The following is a 22308-nucleotide window of genomic DNA, read 5'->3' on the forward strand; positions in this document are numbered from 1 at the left end:
TATGATACTGAAACACTGTGAAACTATGTGTTTTAGTGGAAAAGAATATCAATAAAGAAGCCGAGGGATCGAGTCAAGGCCAAGAGGCGACTCGTATAAGGTTTGTGCACAACATCAATATGCTTTAAAATTCATTTACAAAGTGCATGAAATGTGTATTATGCTTTTGCTTTGAATTGTTGAAAGTTTATTTGTGTATGTTTGAAATGGCAATAAATGTTTAGTAAATTGTTAAGATAAGTTTTGAAACCCCAGTGTCATGACCATATATTTGAACACCTTATTAGCATGACTGGTAGGGGAAATCAGTTTCGAATTTTTATTCCTTCTCTGGCTGAAGTGTTGAGGTGTGTGCCAGTAGAAGAAGAAAAAGAATGGGTTCCCATATATTTGAGCTAGCTAGCCTTGTGATGTGACTTCTCCTTAGCCTCTGGCTATTGAGATGATATTTGTTTCGAATGGCATGATATAACTGTGTGTTTTTATGTAAATGGTTTTGAGAATTTTGAAATAAAATTGTTTGAACTAAAATCTTGTAAATCATGTTTTGTATTGATATCACAAGTTCAGTTTAATTTTTAAATAAATATGTTTTAAATTTCGCATAAAGATTATTTTAGTATGTTATGCACCACTGAGTCCTATTACTCAACGATAGCTGTTATTGCTGTCACAGATATAGAGACTAGAGGAGCAGCAGAGTAAGCTGCTAAGGATTGAGGAGCTACCTACTTTGAAGTTATCGGGTATATTTTATACCCTAAATGTAAAAACTATTTTGATATATGTAAATATATGTAACTGTATGGATATGTAAAATTGGTTATGAGCAGTTGTATAAAACTTATAATTAATTTTGGTTTGGATTTTTCCTAATGTAAATTTTTGGAATGATGTATATAAATTTTTTTATCTTTAATGAAATATGAATGGAAGTATTTTGTTTTAATTTGAATGAAATTAATTGGTAGTATTTTGATGATTGTTGAATTTTAGAAATTGAGAAATGATATTGAAATTGGTTGGAATGGTTGTGAAATTGATGAAGTTGTTGAGATAAATCTTTAGAAGTGTTTTTTATAGGTATTTGAAGAACTATTTTCTCAAAATACAAACAGCACTCTGCCGAAATTTTTATAAAATTTGCGAAAAAATAAAATGGAACAAAAATTTTTACTAGTTTTAGAACTTTGAATAAATAATTTTAATATCTATTAGAAAATGCTCACCGCTTATAAAAGTAAGAAAATTGTTTTAAAATCCCTTGTAGGGTACTTAATGAGTTATCGGTATGTGAGGTTCGGTAGTTCATTAGGTATTCTATGGGATCATGTTGTGCCTTACAAAGGGGTAAGGTGTGACATGTTTTAGTGGTATCAGAGCGAATTTTTAAAGTATGTTTTAACTTGTGAATTTGTGTCTTTTCTTTACTAAGTTCAACTGCTCAATGTCCTTATTTGTTACATACAGTGCAATACATCATGAATATGAACTAACAGAGGGAAATCTCTTTATGTTATTTGTTCAGGAGATATCCTACTTCAGATTGAAATAAAAGAAGGCGATCGCTCAGTTGAGCAATCTGTTGAAGCTGAGCCACAAGAGGAAGCCCCAGCTCTATAGAATGTCAGTGGATCAGTGGCACCAGCCCTACAAATGCTGTAGTTTCCAACACAGTTTGCACAGCAGATGGCAGCAATGTTTCATCAAATGGTTGGGGTATGCCTGCTCAAGCTCCGCCCCAGACACCTGTGATACAACCACAACCTCCAGCCAGACAGTATGACAAGCTGTTGAAGTATGGGGCTACAAAATTCAAGGGTACAGTAGACCCTTTAGAGGCAGAGCAATGGCTAGAGAAGATGGATCGAGTGTTCAAAAAGCTGCACTGCCAAGATGAGTTGAGATTTGAATACTCAGTATCGCTACTGCAAGGGGATGCGTATGATTGGTAGAAGACCATCCTACACAGCTTGGCAGAACCACCAGTACTGACCTGGGATGACTTCATCAGAGAATTTAGACAGAAATACGTCCCAGATGCATATGTGGATCAGAAACTACAAGAATTTCAGAGTCTGAAGCAAGGGAGTAAATTAGTGGCAGAATATGAGAGGGAGTTCTCCCGCTTAAGCCACTATGCTAGGAGTCTCCTTTCTACCAGCAAGGAAAGGTGCAAGAGATTTGAGACAAGTTTAAAGCCCAGCTTACGGATGCAAGTAGTGGGATTCAAACACAGTAATTTTTCAGAGCTCATTTCTCAGGCACTTGAGTTGGAAAGAATTGAATCAGAAGCGACCCTAGCAAAAGAAAAATCAGAAAAAGCTGAAAAATCAGAGAAAGACAAGGGGGAAAAGTCAGTAGAGCCAAGTCCTAGTGGTACTTCTGAGAAGCAGAAGAAATTTGGGGGACCTAACAAAGGTCGAGGTGGAAGGTTTGGAAGGGGCAGATTCTCTGGACAGAGACCCCCTAGGTCTGGTCAACAGTCGAGTAGGGGTTCACAACCTCCCCGCCCCTGTGAGACTTGTGGCAAGATTCATGGGAGAGAATGCTATTGGGCAACAGGAGCCTATTTTAACTGTGGAGGCAAGGGTCATATTGCAAAAGATTGCACTAGTGCTCCTAGATACGGTCCAGTTTCTACTACTGCGGAAGGATCCATTCAGAGTCCTGCTCCCAGAGGTTCATAACTAGTGGGCAGAGGAAGAGGTAGAGGTAGAGGCACTGCTTCTGGTAGTCAAGGTACTATTGGTTAGTCAACACAAAGAAGTGCTTCAGCCAGGGTTTACACGATGAGACAGCGAGAAGAGGCTGAGACTTCTAATGTGGTAGCCGGTACATTCTCTATCTCTGATCAAGATACATTTGTGCTGTTTGATCCGGGTTCAACCCACTCATATGTTAGTGCTAGCATAGTCAGTTCACTTGCTGTTCCATGTGTCAAAATAGATTTTGTAGTGCTAGTAACTAGTCCGTTAGGACAAGAGGTTCGAGTCAACAAAATCTATAGAGACTGTCCTTTGGTGATCCAAGTACATATTTTTCTGTCAGATTTGATTGAAATGCCCTTCAGAGATTATGATATTATCTCGAGCATGGATTGGTTAGCCAGGCATCACACTATGATTGACTGTAGACTGAAGACAGTCACTTTTGGTCTCCCTCTATATGGTGATGTGGTAATATATGGGGAGAGGCATTTACTGCCATCAAACATCATTTCGACTGCACTAGCAAGAAGGATGATCAGAAAGGGGTGTGAAGCATACTTGGCACATGTGATAGACACCCAAGTGGGGAGTCCAGTACTCAGGGACATCCCTATAGTATGTGACTTTTCGGATGTATTTCCTGATGATTTGCCAGGATTACCTCCAGAAAGAGAAGTGCAATTTGAGATTGATGTTATGCCTGGTATGGACCCAATCTCTATAACACCATATAGAATGGCACTTGCAGAATTGAAAGAGTTGAAAGTGCAGTTGCAAGAGCTGCTTGACAAGGGCTTTATCCGCCCTAGTGTGTCACCTTGGGGAGCACCAGTGTTGTTTGTTAAGAAGAAGGATGGCACTCTCCGCTTATGTATTGACTACCTGTAGTTGAATAAGGTGACAATAAAGAATAGATATCCATTACCCCGCATTGATGACTTATTTGATCAGTTGAGGGGTGTAGCTGTGTTCTCTAAAATTAACCTGAGATCAGGTTATTATCAGCTGAAAATACAAGAGCAGAGTATTCCTAAAACTGCCTTCAGAACCCGCTATGGCCATTACGAGTTTTTGGTCATGCCATTCGGGTTAACTAATGCTCCAGCTGCTTTTATGGATCTGATGAACACCGTCTTCAGACCATACCTCGATTAGTTTGTTGTGGTATTCATAGATGATATATTGGTTTATTTGAGGAGTGTAGAAGAGCATGATAGACATCTACGGAATATACTGTAGACTTTGAGGGAGAAACAGCTATATGCCATATTATCGAAGTGTGAATTTTGGCTGAAGAAAATATCCTTTTTGGGGCACGTAGTATCAGTAGAGGGCATCAAGGTAGATCCAAGTAAGATAGAAGCTGTCCTTAATTGGAGACCACCCAGAAATATCACGGAGATTCGCAGTTTTCTGGGTTTAGCTGGATACTACCGTCGATTTGTAAAATGGTTCTCCATGTTGGCATCTCGATTGACTAAGCTACTTCGAAAAGATGTGAAATTTCAGTGGACAAATAAATGCCAGCAGAGTTTTGATGAATTGAAGAGGTGTTTGACTGAGGCTCCAGTCCTGACTTTACCCACACCGGGTAAAGAATATACAGTTTATAGTGATGCTTCTCATAATGGGTTAGGTTGTGTATTGTTGCAAGATCGAAATGTCATTGCCTATGTATCACGTCAGCTAAAACCGCATGAGAGGAATTATCCAACACATGATTTGGAGCTTGCAGTTATTGTGTTTGCTCTTAAGATCTGGAGACACTATTTGTATGGGGAGAAGTGCTAGATCTACACAGATCATAAGAGTTTGAAGTATTTGGGCACCCAAAAAGAATTGAATTTGAGACAGAGGAGATGGTTAGAATTGATAAAAGACTATGATTGTCTGATAGACTATCAGCCAGGGAAAGTTAATGTGGTGGCTGACGCCTTAAGTCGCAAGACTATGGCAAGTCTATGGGTTACTCCTTTGTCTAAGGTATATGAGTTGAGATCATTACATGCCAGCTTAGAGATTAATGATGAGGGGCAGACAGCAGTTGCATGGCATGTACAGCCAGTGTTGATTGATCAGATCAGAATGACTGCTCAGAATGATCAGAAGTATCAGAAGCTATTGGAAGAAGTCAAACAGGGCAAGAAACCAGAATTCTCAATAAGAGATGATGGCCTACAGTTACACCAGGGTAGAATGTGCATTCCTAATGACGTCGACTTGAGACAGATCATTTTGAAGGAAGCAAATGAGTCTCCTTTTGCCATGCACCCTGGTGGCACAAAAATGTATAGAGGGCTAAAAGAGCATTACTGGTGGATGGGTATGAAAAGAGATGTGGTAGACTTTGTTTCCAAATGCCTAACTTGTCAACAAGTGAAGGCAGAGCATCAAGTACCTGTTGGTTTGTTACATCCATTACCAGTACCAGAATGGAAATGGGAGAAAATAACGATGGATTTTGTGATGGGACTTCCGAGGACACAGAAGAGTCATGATGCAGTATGGGTCATTGTTGACAGACTAACCAAGTCTGCTCATTTTCTACTAGTTTGGATGGACTATAGTTTAGAAAGATTGGCCAAGTTGTACATTGATGAGATAGTAAGATTGCATGGAGTGCCAGTATCCATCGTATCTGACAGAGATCCTAGGTTCACTTCTAGATTCTGGGGTAGTCTTCAGAGAGCCCTAGGAACTAGATTGAACTTCAGTACGACATTCCACCCACAGACAGATGGCCAGTCTGAGAGGGTAATTCAGATCTTGGAGGACATGCTACGGGCTTGTGTGATTGAATTTGAGGGCAGTTGGGACACACACTTGCCTTTGATTGAGTTTGTTTACAACAATAGCTACCATTCAAGCATTGGGATACCTCCATATGAAGCTTTGTATGGCAGAAAATGTAGAACTCCCCTATGTTGGGATGAGGTAGGTGAAAGAAAGATGATTGGGCCCGAAATTATTCAGCAAACTGAGGAGAAAATCAGGGTGATAAGAGATCGACTTAAGACTGCATCAGACCATCAGAATTCCTACATTGGTTTAAAGAGAAGGGATATTGATTAGGCAGTGGGTGAGAAAGTATTCCTCAAGGTTTACCCTTGGAAGAGAATTATGAGATTCGGCAGGAAGGGGAAACTAAGTCCTCATTTTATTGGGCCATATGAGGTTCTGGAAAGAGTGGGTCCCTTGGCATATCATTTAGCGCTACCTCTAGAGTTGGAGAAGATACATAATGTCTTCCATGTGTCTATGTTGAGGAGGTATCGATCAGACCCATCTCATGTACTCCCAGTGGAAGACATTGAAGTGAATCCAGACCTCACATATGAGGAAGAACCTGTAGAGATTCTGGCTTATGAGGTGAAGCAGCTATGGAACAAGCAAATACCGTTAGTGAAAGTGTTGTGGAACCATCATTCGGGCCAAGAAGCTACTTGGGAACGAGAAGAGAACATGAGGAGACAACACCCACAGCTGTTTGGAGACTGATACCAAGTAAAATTTCGAGACAAAATTTATTTTAGGGGGGAGAATTGTAACACCCCTATTTGTATAGCCTCGTATATTTCACCATTCCGGTGACCCGTGTCGGTCTGGATAATTAAGGGCATTAGAACCATATCTAAGACAACTAGATAAGTCCTAAACACAAATAATTAGTAATTATCAACTAGTTTAGTATAAATAAGAAAAACAGAACATAAGAAGTTAAATGAGCCGAGAGTCACAGCGATGGGTGATCTTCTCGGGAAGGATTATGAAGTCGATTTAAACTCAAATTTTGAACCATAAAATGTGACGTCACGGTCCTTAGGACTATTGCAAACATAGTGGAAAAGAGAAAATCACGAAAAAGAATTATTAAGCCGATCAAATAATTAGGTCAGGGATCCGAAAGAAATATTGAATTATTTACAAACCAGGTCAAAACGGCGAGGGGCAATTTGGTCAATTGACCCCTAGAGCTAACTCCTGACCTGACTGTCCAATAAAATTGGAGAAAAGAAAATTTCGAGATCAAGAATTAAATTAAAGAAGTAAATGGAAAAGAAATGAAAAAGAAATGAAAAAACCAAAAAATATCAAAAAGTTTATGACATCATGCATGACATAAGCATGATGCAATAAATCCTAATATTTAAAAATTGAAATTTTGGGATAATTATGAATTAATAAAGTTGAAAATTAAAAAGAAATAAAATTATTTCCTTTCTTCTTCCTTTGGACGTCCACCTTCACCTTCTCTCCCTTCACTCACTAAACCTCCATGGAAGCTTGATTAAAGCTTCTCAAAACCCTCACTTTGGCCATAATTTTCCCAATCCATTAAACTAAACCTTGTTCTAGCACTTATGTTCAACTATTGAGCAAGAAAGAAAGAAGGAAAAAGAGAAGAAATTGGATGAGTGAACTTCAAAGTGGAGGTAAGCAATATAATTTGAAAATTTTAGTTTATTAGTTGTGTTTGTAGCTTAACTAACCTAGAACTCAACTTAAAAATCAAAAGAAAACATCTTTGGAGGACAGAAAAGAAATTCAGCCAGCTAGGATTTAAGTTTGAGAATGGATGATTTTGATGCAAATTATGAATTAGTTAAGTGTGATTGAGTGTATGAGAACTAAATATGCATTTATAATTCAACAAATGAACTAAACATGGAAGTTAGGGTTTTGGACCTAGGGTTTGGGAGACAAAATTTTAAGAATTGGTCAAATGGTGTGTTTGACCTTATTTGAGCTGAAAAATGGTCATGTATGACCAATTGTAGTATGTTGGAAGTGTTAAAATTAAGTTTAAATTTGGAGTGATTAGGGTCATGCTGTAGGCAGCATGACCAAGGTCACTTTTAGGAACCAAAACTGAAAATTTACAAGACCAATTGGTGTGAGGCCAATTGGGGATAAAACTAGACACAAAATGACACATTTTTCATTTAGGAATCATGCCCAATGACTAAAACCTAGTGAACAAATTGACCAAATCCGGATTAGGAAATCTGACCTATACAAAAATGATCAAATGAACAGTGTTTGTTCATTTGGCTATAACTTGGGCTAGGAAATTTTACCAGTAGAAAGCTGAGATATGGACCTAAAACTTTCATGAAGAACACAAACCCAAATTTTGCCCTTAACCAAGTCATTTAGCCACCCAAAATTGGTGACCTAAAACTGCCAGAACCAATTTGGTGCCCAGAAAATCTGGGTAAGTCCAATTCGGCAATCATGATTCAAATGGCTATAAGTTGAGCTACAAAACTCCAATTGGAGTGATTCAAAAAGGAGAATAAAGTTAAGACAATAAGGAACAATTTCTATGAAGAAAACTTAGCCAAATTCTAACAGAAAAATAACCAATGGAATAGTGCAACATAAGACACCAAAACTGAAAATTTAAAATTTTGCCTAAAAGACTTAAGTTTTGAGTAAACAATCAAAACCAACAAATTAGGTAACGAAAATGTGGTATGTGGGTGAAATTAGAATTCCCATACCTATTAAGCCTTAGAAAGTCAACAAATTTACTTGAATAGTATAGTGAATAGTAACCCCAAAACACAAAATTTAAAGAATGCCAAGTTTAGCATATTAAAGCTAGGTATAAGTGAATTTGAATTTATTTTTGGATTTATAATGAGTTATGATACTGAAACACTGTGAAATTATGTGTTTTAGTGGAAAAGAATACCGGAAAAGAAGCCGAAGGATTGAGTCAAGGCCAAGAGGCGACTCGTATAAGGTTTGTGCACAACATCAATATGCTTTAAAATTCATTTACAAAGTGCATGAAATGTGTATTATGCTTTTGCTTTGAATTGTTGAAAGTTTATTTGTGTATGTTTGAAATGGCAATAAATGTTTAGTAAATTATTAAGAAAAGTTTTGAAACACAGTGTCATGACCATATATTTGAACACCTCATTAGCATGACTAGTAGGGGAAATCAGTTTCGAATTTTTATTCCTTCTCTGGCTGAAGTGTTGAGGTGTGTGCCAGTAGAAGAAGAAAAAGAATGGGTTCCCATATATTTGAGCTAGCTAGCCTTGTGATGTGACTTCTCCTTAGCCTCTGGCTATTGAGATGATATTTGTTTCGAATGGCATGATATAACTGTGTGTTTTTATGTAAATGGTTTTGAGACTTTTGAAATAAAATTGTTTGAACTAAAATCTTGTAAATCATGTTTTGTATTGATATTGCATGTTCAGTTTAATTTTTGAATAAATATGTTTTAAATTCTGCATAAAGATTATTTTAGTATGTTGTGCATCACCAAGTCCTAGTACTCAACGATAGCTGTTATTGCTATCGCAGATATAGAGACTAGAGGAGCAGCAGAGTGAGCTGCTGAGGATTGAGGAGCTACCTACTTTGAAGTTATCGGGTAAATTTTATACCCTGAATGTAAAAACTATTTTGATATATGTAAATGTATGTAACTCTATAGACATGTAAAATTAGTTATGAGCAGTTGTATAAAGTTGTATAAAACTTGTAATTAATTTTGATTTGGATTTTTTCTAATATAAATTTTTGGAATGATGTATATAAATTTTTTTATCTTTAATGAAATATGAATGGAAGTATTTTGTTTTAATTTGAATGAAATTAATTGGTAGCATTTTGATGATTGTTAAATTTATGAAATTGAGAAATGATATTGAAATTGGTTGGAATGGTTGTGAAATTGATGAAGTTGTTGAGATAAATCTTAGGAAGTGCTTTTTATAGGTATTTGAAGAACTGTTTTCTCAAAATACAAGCAGCACTCTGCCGGAATTTTTATAAAATTTGTGAAAAAATAAAATGGAACAAAAATTTTACTAGTTTTAGAACTTTGAATTAATGATTTTAATATCTATTAGAAAATGCTCACCGCTTATAAAAGTAAGAAAATTGTTTTAAAATCCCTTGTAGGGTACTTAATGAGTTATCGATAGATGAGGTTCGGTAGTTCATTAGGTATTCTACGGGATCATGTTATGTCTTACAGAGGGGTAAGGTGTGATAGTTTTCATTATTTTATTACCTTTTCTAATGATAAATCAAGGTTTTGGTAATTGTATTTGATGAAATACAAACATGAAACCTTTAAAAAGTTCAAAGAATTTAAATCTGAAGTAGAAAATCAAACGGGAAAGAGTATTAAAGCTCTTCGATCAGATCGTGGAGGTGAATACTTGAGTACTGAATTTGATGAATACTTGAGAGAGAATGGCATTGTTTCCCAGCTTACTCCTCCAAGAACGCCACAGCTGAATGGTGTATCTGAAAGGAGAAATCGTACCCTATTGGATATGGTACGTAGTATGATGAGCTATACTGATATGCCAATCTCCTTTTGGGGATTTGCATTAGAATCAACTTTGTATATTTTGAATAGGATTCCAATAAAATTAGTATCTTCCACACCTTAAGAGATATGGCATGGAAGAAAAATAAGTCTTAAGCATGTTAAGATTGGGATTGTCCAGCTTATATCAAAAAGCTGAATACTTATAAATTGGAAACCATATCAGAAAATGGTCGATTTGTTGGATATCCAAAAGATAGTTTTCGATATTATTTTTATTTGCCTACATCACAAAAGGTTGTGATAAGTAGAGATGCCACATTTCTTGAACAACAGTTTGTTCAAGAAGGAGGCAAAGGAAGGCAAATAGAGTTAGAATTGGAGAATTCTAACCAACCAACAGATCAGATGGATATAGATCTATCTAGTCAACCTACACCTATTGATGAAATATCTACAGTTGTTCCTCGTAGAACAACCAGGGTATCTCACTCACTAGTGAGATATGGTTTCCTTCATAAAGAAGAACAAGAGTTGTCTACTCATGAAGAAGTTGATCATGGAGATGATCCACTTACCTATGAAGAAGCTATATCAGATATAGACTCTTCAAAATGGATTGATGCTGTGAAATCTGAGATTGATTCATTGTATAAGAATCAAGTTTGGGATCTTGTTGACCCACCTGAAGGTATTGTACCTATAGGGAACAAATGGGTTTTCAAGAAGAAAATTAGTTCTGATGAAAAGGTAGAGACCTATAATGCAAGGCTAGTAGCAAAAGGGTTTCGCCAAAGCAAGAAATCGACTATGAGGAGACTTTCTCGCCTGTTGCCATGCTTAAATCAATTAGGATTCTATTAGTAATAGCTGCATACTATGATTATGAAATTTAGCAAATGGATGTCAAAACAGCTTTTCTCAATTGATACATTGAAGAAAACATTTTCATGGAACAACTTAGGGGTTTTAAATCCCAAGATGGTTCCAAAGTGCACAAACTAAAGCGATCCATTTATGGCTTGAAACAAGCTTCGAGGAGATGGAACATCCGTTTTGATGAAGCCATTAAGTCATTTGGTTTTATCAAAAATGAGAATGAGCCATGTGTATGTAAGAAGGTTAGTGACAGTACTATCACTTTCCTTGTCTTATATGTGGATGACATTCTATTGATGGGTAATGACACAGGTCTGTTGACAACTGTAAAGGTATGGTTGTCAAATACATTTTCCATGAAAGACTTAGGGAAGACAACTTATGTTCTTGGGATTCGCATCTATAGAGATAGAGTGAAAAGAATAATTGGTTTATCCCAAAGTCTATACTTGGAAAAGGTGTTAAAGAGGTTTAACATGCTTGATTCCAAGAGAAGATTGTTACCAGTGGGACATGGTATCCACCTTTCTAAAGAGATGTCTCCAAAAACACTTGAAGAAAGAGATAAAATGGTCAGGATTCCATATGCTTCGGCTATTGGAAGTTTGATGTATGCAATGTTGTTTACTGGGCCAAATATCGCATATGCTGTTAGTTTGACTAGCAGGTATCAATTCAATCTAGGTTTGGAATACTGGATAGCTGTCAAGAATATCCTTAAGTACTTGAGAAGAACTAAGGTTTTATTCTTGATATATGGAGGTGGTAACTTGCAATTGGATGGTTATACTAATTCTGATTTCCAATCAGATATCGATGATAGAAAGTCTACCTCTAGATATGTGTTTATTTGTAATGGAGGTGCAGTCAGTTGGAAGAGTTCCAAACAGAGTACGACTGCAGATTCCACGACAGAGGTCGAGTATATTACTGCATTAGATGCTGTAAAAGAAGCTGTTTGGATATAAGAAACCCCAGTCTCACTAGAAATCCAAATACATAGAAAGGCGCTACTACATTATTAGAGAAATAGTTGGGCGAGGCGATGTAGCCATGCAGAAAATAGCATCAGCTAAAAATCCAGCTGATCCATTCACTAAGTCTTTATCACAAGCACAGTTAGACCGACATCTTGAGAAGATGGGTCTAAGGTATTGTAATGAATGGCTCTAGTGCTAGTGGGAGATTGTTAGTAGTATGCCCTAGAGCATATCATTTAGTATGTATCTTGTACATGTTTTATTAATAAAAGGCATTTTCACTTTTCCATTTACATAATATATTTATGTGTAATAGAAAAGGTCCATTGATATTTTGTTAGAAATTCTATTCTTAAGTTGTTAAGAATATGAGTGTGATATTTCTATACAGTATCATAAATTGGTTCACAATCGAGGATACTTCACAATAAGGACATGACTTATCCAGAAAGATTGTAATCATGTTTGTTCCCAAGTTATTTATATGAGATGTAAATAAGATGGAATGGTGAGTCTCATACCATATAACAAACATGATAAGCACTTATACATGATAAGTAGGCCAAACCAGTGACACTTATGACAAGCACATGGAGTTTACTCTTATCAATGCATTATCATAAATCATATCAGTGCATATAATCTTTAGACCAGAGATAGCACAATTATCTTGTATATAGGTGGTTTGAGTTTGATACTGCTTTCATACTTGTACTGTGTATGGGTATATGGGCATGTGTTGGCTCCTACTAGTTATATATGGATGTAGGTGTTGATCAAGATGGAATCTGTTACCCTAAGTAAATAGGGATAAAGTCCTATGTTCATTTAATTGTTCTTGATGTTTCAAGTTTCTAGCCAGGACAGATAGATTTAATTAGAAAAGAGTTTCTGATGAGAAAATCTTTTTAATCAAGAACTGGAATTAAAAGAGAACATAATATTCATAGCAAATAGGGTTTGACATAAACCATGACTCTAGCTCGAATTGGGATTTTGTAACAGAGAAATTCTAATGCATGGTAACATATGATTATAGGTTCATTTAAGGTAAAACTTATTATTGATTGGGTGGCCATGGCATGCTATGCTAGGTGTTAACCATGGTCTATGAGGTGCATAAAATGATTTAGAGAAATCATTTATGGTAAGAAAGAGTTCTGATGATATTAAGAGTTGATATCATGTCTCATTGCCAATTAGTGATGAGCCTAGTAAGTCACACACATACACAAGTAATCATCAAATTAAATATGATTTAATTAATTAATTAAAGAGTTTAATTGATTAATTAAATAAGTTTGGTTTGCAATTAGATTGCAAAGTCCCTAGCATAGCTTGAAACTAAATCTAGGTTATTGGATGTATAGTATAAGTTAAATTTATATTTAAAGTGTTTAAATATGAATTTAATTAATGAGAAATAATTAATAGAGATTAATTAATTAATTATATTTGACATAAATTGATTAGAAGAAGAGAAATAATTATTTTGGGTTGAGAACTCAAAATTAATACACAAGGGTATTTTAATCATTTCACGGGGTGACATGTGGCACCATGAGATGGTGACACATGGCACTACACATAAGCTTGCCATATATGTTTTTTAATCATGTAAGATGATCAAAGTCAAGATTAAATATAGATTTGACACTTGGCACAATGTGATTGGGTCAATTAAACCTAGAGCCAATCAGAATGTGACATGTGGCAAGGGTTTAAGTGATGACCTAGCTATATAAGGAATAGGATGAAAAGAAAAAATACAAGCTGCCATTCATCTATTTTGTGCCACCACCCTTGGCTGCCTCTTCTTCTCTTCTTCTTCATCTCTCATCAATTCAAAGAGATTAGATAACAATCTCTTGAATTAAAAATACTAGAAATCATTTCTAGTGTCCTGTTTACATCTGTAATCTCTCAAAAAGCAAAACTTGATTTTCTAATTGATTGAAAAAGCTTTAGAAGCTATTCAAGGGGCTGCCATTGGTGATCTTGGTGTGGACAAGCTAGAGGAACAACATCTGGTGTCCTAGGCACATCCCAAAGGTGCCAAACACACTGCAGTGCATCAAAAAGGTTAGTGCACTTGTTCTTGATTTAATCTAGGGTTCTAATGAATTAATCTGATTAATTCTAAAATATTAAATGACAAATGTAGATCCAAAAACATATTAAAAAGAGTTTTAATATGCTATTTATCATTGAAATTAAATAGATAAAAATGAATCTTGCATGATGCATGTAACCCTAGGTGAAAAATTTTTGAATTCAATGATATAAACTTATGTTTTTCATACTTCCACTCCTTCACTTTCTTTCTCACAAATAGAATAAGAGCGCCCCAGGGTGAAGTGCTTGAACATATGAAACCCTTGTCCAAAAGCTCTTGTAGCTGCTCCTTTAGCTCTTTCAATTCTGCTGGTGCCATTCTGTAAGGCAGCATTGATATGTGATTTGTACCCGGCACAACATCAATGCAAAACTCTATTTCCCTTCCTGGTGGTAACCCTGGAAGTTCCTCAGGGAAAACATCCATAAATTCTCTAACAACAGGAACATTCTCAATGTTAACACCTTCTACAGATGTATCTCTCACTAATGCCAAATACCCTTGACACCCACACTTTAACATTTTTCTAGCACTAATTGCTGACACCAAGTTGTATGCAGCCATGCTCCTGTCACCATCAACTCTAAACTCTTCCACACTAGGTATATGAAAGTACACCCTTTTGTTCCTACAGTCTAATGTGGCATAATGAGTTGCTAGCCAATCCATTCCCAAAATTACATCAAAATCCATTACTGGTCGAGGAACCATGTCTGCTAGGAGGATCCTTCCATCCACTACCACTGGGCTACCCAGAAAAACCATATCCACATCTATGTTATCACTAAGAGGGGTAGCTACAGATAAGAGGCATTCTAAAGTTGTAGGGTTCCTACCCAATCTCATGGCAAAAATAAGGGAGACAAATGAGTGCATAGCACTCGGATCTATCAAAACACGAGCCTCATAGGAACAGACTAGAAGAATACCTGCTACAACTGCATTGGAAGCCTGAGCATCCTGATGGATCAAGGTGAAAACCTGAGCTTGACCCCTACCCTGCATTGCAGAACCCTAAAATTGACTTCTACCTACTGACCTGCCTCCAAATCCACATCCTCCTTATCCTTGGCCCTGTTGGCAACTAAACTGACTGCCTACCATGCTGGAAGTACCAGGATACAATTGATAAGGAACATTTGCAACAGAACCCCTATGACCCCATTTATGGCTCACTGAACACCGGGCATTCTCTATCAAAGTGACCTTGCTGGCCACACCGGAAACATACTCCTGAACCCATCATACAAGGTCCTGAATGTCCTCTTCTACACTGCGTGTAAGGTGCCAAGGAGGATCCTGAACCAGACCCAGAACTGCTGTAACCTGAACTGTGACTACTGTTGGATCCGTACCTTAGTCTGAATCCTCGAGATCTGCGTTTAAAACCACCCTTCTTGTTGTTTCTACTCCTTCCTCTGTAGTGACTTTGGCCTCCACTATCCGTCGTACCCATGTAGTGAACACCTGAAGAACCCTCTGCTCTATTCTTCTTTGCCCTTCTACTGTCATCTCCTGTATAGCTAATTTTAATCTGTCGGGCTCGATCAACTACCACATTAAAGATTGATCAGACATCATAGCCAGGTTTGCATACCTCCTGTCCAGCCCCTTTAGGAACCTCTTTACCTTCATATTTTCTGTAGCCACTGCTGTGGGGGGCATATCTACTTAGTTCTAAAAATTATGTAACATATTCATCTATAGATCTGCCATTCTACCTTAAGGCCTCAAAAGCCCACTGCTTCTGGTCTTTGAAGCTTTTTGGAACAAACCTATTGACGAACAGTTCCATAAATTGGGTCTAAGATAATCCCTCAATACGAGGAAGTACGTAGTCTATCATCCACTACCTTGGCACTGGCCCTAATACATGCTGCACACACTCTACCAATCTCCTGTCAGCTAACTATAGTTCCACCCCTGCCTGTTTGCAGGAGTCTAAAAACTGGTAAGCATCATCTGACACATCATAAGTACCAAGCACCAACTTCTTAAAATTAATTATTTGTTTGTAAGGTTCCCCTCTTGGTGCGGTGAGCTGCTACTGTTGTGGAGGGTGGATCATATATTGTGCCATCATAACGATAGTTCTCTGCAATCCGGCTAGGGTAGCTGCCATTGGGTCCATGGGACCCTGGGCCACAAAAGACTGTTTCTATACTGGTGGCAGCTGCTCTTCTACTTGAGTAGCTCTAGGTCTCCTACCCCACCTCCTAGGGGCAAGCGCCTCATCCTGTGCCAACACCTCATTTGGCACATCCCGTTATGGTGTAGTGGTAGCTCTTCTGCTTTTATGCATTTTCCTGAAATTCAGCAGCATTAGCCCACAAAATTCAAAACAGCATGTTACACAGCTCTATAGACTTATATTTACGCACAATTATATAAAGCAGAAACTAGAAGCAAAGATGACAATGCAAGGATGAATGTAGACCCTATTCTCCGCATGTGACTCCTATTAGACTCTTCTCAAAACTTTAGACATATATTCCCTACAAATCTAGAGCCTAAGCTCTGATACCACATTTATCACTACCCAACCTATGGGCCGGACCGGCACTAGGACCTGGGCCAGCCTAAAGCCCTCGAGGCTCGTAGTAAGTCTAACTATTCCTTAACCCAATCCTAAGTCCCATTTAGGCCCAATTTCAAGAATTCAATCGGACAGAGTCCAACCATAAAATGGACCATATAACGGGGAGTTTTTGACTCACCAGACCTGTAAACACAATATATAATAATTTCGAGAGCTCAGCTCACCCTCCACATACTCATAATATCATAAATTCCAATTGGAGCTCAGCTCCCTCATCCAATCCAGTCATGCATGCATTTAATGTTCTTACAAATTTAACACAATATTATATTATAGTCCCAAATTGATTAAAATACTCCTAACACATGCGGAGTCTAAAATTTGACTAAATTGAACAAAATGCATTAGATATTACTAATTGACCTATGAAGAAGAAGAGCAGGTTAGTTACAACAAGTAATCCTCCTATAGCCTGAAAAAATAAAATGAACAGGAGTGAGTGTTTGACTCATAGAGTAAAATACCAATTTTAACTATAATTTCTATAGCTATATAAAGCTAATGCATCCTAAGGAGTGGAATGCAACATCATCAGAATTTTCATACAAATCACATCATAACAGTAAAAAGGCAATTTGGAGTACTCACACACCCAATAATGCTCAAACAGTACATATATGGGAGCTGATTCCCTATACAACTCTCTTAATCCAACCTATGCCAACGAATGTCTCTCAAGCCGGACTTTCACTTAATAAACCAAATACGGGGGCCAGTGAGTGTCTCTCTAGCCGTGCCTACCCTGACTTATCCATAAAGGACCAGGTCCCAGCGAGTGTCTCTCAAGCCGTGTCTATCCATCCTATCCATATCCAATACCACACACCACACACACGCCAACGTACGCACACTGCTCCAAATTACCATAAACAACAACTATGGCACTTCATCAATTAAGAATGCATTATAAAACGTGCCTAGTATTTAACTACATAGGTACATATTTATAAGTGATACATGGGCATACTTGAATATATAATAATATTAAAATTATAATTAAAATTAATATTTTACTCACAGACTTAAACCAAGATCACTGTGATGGCTGGGCGAAGGAGGAAGACTGTCCCGGCTCACCTGAAAAATTTCATTGTAATTATTTAATATATTTGACTCAATATAAGTTTGAAAAAGACCAAAGACACTCTAAGTCATGCCAAAAATCTAGCAGAGTCCCCCCTATACCTAGGACCTACCTAACCTGTAAAAGGGCTCAAAATGCACTTCTATATCTACAAGTCATGCATCCACAACTCAATCACATCACATGGCCCCTCCTGGGCCTATCCAAACAGTCAACAATCATAATTTGAAAAATTACAGTTTACTCCCTATAACTAACCCTTTTGCAAAAGCTATACAAATGAGCTCTAAAATTTCTAAAACTTTGCCCCGCGGTCCTTAGCAATATTATTAAGCTAATGCAAAAGTAATTATATTTTTCTAACCTACTATGAATGTTTTATAGATTTTTAATCGACATCAGGCACTAAATAATTAAGAAAAAGTAGGGTTCGGATTTACCTATGCTAATTCAGACTCTGGAGACGTGTCCGGGACGTCTGAAAATGGTGGGGTAGCCTATACTCTCAGCCCGGTTCTGAAACTTTTTTGGTAGTCTGCCTGCCGGGTCCAAAATCAAGCACTAGATAATTAAAAGAAAGAGGGTCGGTCCGATTCGATCTGTATTAAGTCGGTCTGATTCAGGATACCCAAATTTAAATTTTTACTCTGCCCTAGGACCAAAAACGAGGCCCAAAAATTTCGAAAAAATTTCAAAAAACTCAAAAAAATTCGTAGAGTCTAAATGTATTTTTAGTTTTGCCACGTGGTTTTTAAATAAATTTTTAAAAATCATCAAAGTTTTATATTTTCAAAAATTGAAAAATTTCAAATAATTTTTCCAAAATTTAAATAAAATAAAATATTAATAGTTACCCATAAAATAATAAATTTAAAAATTAGGGGTGTTACAGTACCGAACTGATAGGAAACATACCGAACTGAAGTTAGTTTGAAATTTTTGTTCAATTTTGATTCTTCACTAAGAACCAAACCGGAATAATAACGAAACCGAACCACCCCGAATCAAAACTGAACCAAAGATCGAATTTATACATATATTTTTCTTTTTTTATATATATATTATATACTTTTAATATATATATTTAATTATGAACTAAATGCAATTTAATATTATATATTATATACTTTTAATATATATATTTAATTATGAACTAAATGCAATTTAATATTATATTTTATTTCTCTATATTTTCTTAATAATTTTAGTAATAAATACATTAAATTACCTTAATTATATTTTTATTTTGTGGTTAAATATTTTATAATTAATAAATAGTTAAAATGTATATTATACTACTATATTATATAATATATTTAATCCAAAATTATATATGCACTTTATAGTTAATAATTATATAATTTAGAAATAGTTAAAAGATATATTATATTATATATTATATATTAATAACATAATTCAAAATTAAAACTGTACTAAAATTTTGGTTTATTTTCGGTTTGTAGACAGATCCCAAATTAAATTAGAACTGTACAACCCCCAACCGACACCCGTAACAAGTTTTGTAAAACTTGACGAAAGATCACTTTTTTACATTTTGATACATAACTCAAAGCAACTTAGTAACAATTAAATTTTACTATTCTATTTATAACATTCAACATTTCATTTTAAAAGTAACTTCAAATTTATATGTTCATAAGAAACATTATGCAAATATAAATATATATATATATATATATATATCATATTTAACATAAAAACATACAAAATTTATAAAAAAAAATAATATATAATACTTTCTTTTGAAACAAATAAAATACAATACTTAAAAAAATTGTATTGAATTAATAATCTCAACAAATACAAGACAAAACTCTGTATATATAGATGTGATTATATCAATATAAATTATATATAGAGAATTTAAAAAATACACCATGTAATTTATTACTTGATTGTTTAAGAGAGAGAATTTTCATTTTCATTAAATTAATATCTTGAAGTATTATACTATTACATTATGTTTATATCAACTAACATAATGCTAACATGATATTTTTTTTATTTCAATTAATGTTATTGTCATGTTATTACTCCAGTAAATAATATATGGATAATAATAATAATATGGTGGCATAAAAATTTAAGATATAATTTGATAAAATAAAGGTTTTGTCAATAGTGATAGCACATTAAATATTACATGATATATATTTTAAAATTATGTCTACCTTAAAATTAAAAATTGTAATTATTTATATCTATTAAACTTTATTAATTTTTATTTACTTAATTTTATATTTTTATTATCAATGTTGTACGTAAGGGTACACTCACATATCCTTTTTTTTTTTTTGAAAAATTACTTTCCTTTTTTTAAAATATAAATATTAAATATAAGGTTTACAAATTTATTTATTTAAATTATTAAAATTTTAATTTCTCTCTAAAAATTTCTCTCAAAATTTAGGAAGAATAATATTATTTAATTAATTAATATTTAAAATTAGTTTTACCATCAATTATGAAAATAAATTAAATATTAAGTAAAAATAAAAATTTATATCCATTTTGTTATTCTCATGGAGTCAAAATTTTTAATTACTATTTATTATAATAACTATAATTTATTATTTTAAAACAAAAATTAATTTAAAAAATATATCTACACACACTTAAAGTCTTAAATATCAAATTTAGTTTTTCTATAACACTTTAACTTTTTAATCTTTAAATCATAAATTAAATTCTCTAAATATTAATACCCTAATCGATGGCTAAAAAATATTGAAATTAATGTTGATTATGATTTATGAACTTTTTTATTAAGTTATTCATGACTATTTAAAGTAAATAAAATATATGATTCATAAAACATCATGATTATTGTTTGATCAAAGTATAACTTTTATTAATTATAATAATTATATGACTATTTAATTTTTGCCCTCTTCCATGTTTAATTCTGTGACTACTCCTAATTATATATAAAAACTTTGATCAATGTTCTGATAAATATATTTAAGCCACCATATTACATATATTGTTGAAAAAAGATCAGAAAGATTCTTTTTATGATTTCACAAATTTTATTTTCTTTTAATTAAATATAGTATTTTTTTTTCTAAAATTTAATTTTATTTTAGCTAAGTTTACATTTCCAATTTGATGTAAAATTAAGAAAAATATAATTTTATTAATTAAGATTTAGAGTATTAATTATTAGTATAATTAAAAGCTATTTGAATTGAATTGTTTTTTTTTAACATAAATTCATGATTTTTTTAAGGAAATATGAATTTATTAATTAATTTTTAATAATATTTTAATTTAAATTGCTGTAGAAATTTTAGTTAAGTAGAACAATAAGTAAGTTTAGGAATTTTAAATTTATAAAAACTATAAAATTAATATAAATAATTAAAAATAATATAATTATAAATAATATAAAATTTAATGGTATTTTTCATCCATTCAAAAGTCCCCTCATTTGTACATTTATATATAATATAAAATTAGAAAAAAGGGGAACATATGGATTACTAAATACCCATGAACATAATAATTTAATATTATGATAATAAATAACTAAATTTAATTAATTATTAAAAATTAATTAATTAATTTTTTATTAAGAATATCAATTTACTTGAAAATAAAATATAAATAAAATATATAGGACTCAAACCTAGGGGTGTGCAAACGGTCGGTTCGGTTCCGAACCGAATCGAACCGATAAAACCAAAAACCAAAAATTAAAAATTAAAAATTTTAAAAACCGAATCGAACTGATTAATAAGAGAAAATCGAACCGAATCAAACCGATAAATATCGGTTCGATTCGGTTTTAAACCGATCAAATCAAAATTTATAATATTTCATATTTTTAACATTAAATCTAAATAATAAAAACATAAAAACAAAAAAAAAATAGAAATCAAAACTAAAAAATCTTAAGGTTCGGTTCCTTTTTCTTTGATTTCGGTTCGATTCAATTTGATTTGATTTTCTTTGATTTCCTATATATATTAATAATTTCGGTTAATCGGTTCGGTTCGGTTTTTTTAATTTTTTTATAAAAATAACCGAACCGAACCTATTAATCAAAATTATCAAAATTATAAACCGAACTGAACCGATTGAATCGAATTGAATCAGTTCGGTTCAATTTTTCGGTTTAAACCGAAAACTGCTCTCCCCTACTCAAACCGTTGAAAACAGGATAAAAATAAACCTTTTAGATATTATATAAGAGTGTTAATACTTATTAACTCAATTTTTTTATAATTTATTAAATAGTTCTGTAACTTAAAGTTCTATTATTATTATTTTTTTAATTTTTGATAGCAAAGTCTTACTATTATTGAAACTTAATGTTTCCTGCATAAGTTTTATTCTCTTTATAATATTATTTTTTAAATTTTTTAACTATAATTTTATTGATTATAAGAGTTTTAATTTAATAAATTTAAACCTGGGTGGAAAAATTTTTCTCTATACATCTGTTCTTCTTTAATTATTTTTTAAAGATTGTTTTGAATTATTAACCGTCTCGAATATATTAATAGTAATGTGAAAACTTAAAAATTTATTGACATTAATTATTTAATAAATAAGTGTATATTAAAATATTATATATATATAATATCCTAAATTATATAAATAATAGAGTAGA

The sequence above is a fragment of the Hevea brasiliensis genome, chromosome 2 (assembly GCF_030052815.1).
Source record: "Hevea brasiliensis isolate MT/VB/25A 57/8 chromosome 2, ASM3005281v1, whole genome shotgun sequence".
NCBI lineage: Eukaryota > Viridiplantae > Streptophyta > Magnoliopsida > Malpighiales > Euphorbiaceae > Hevea > Hevea brasiliensis.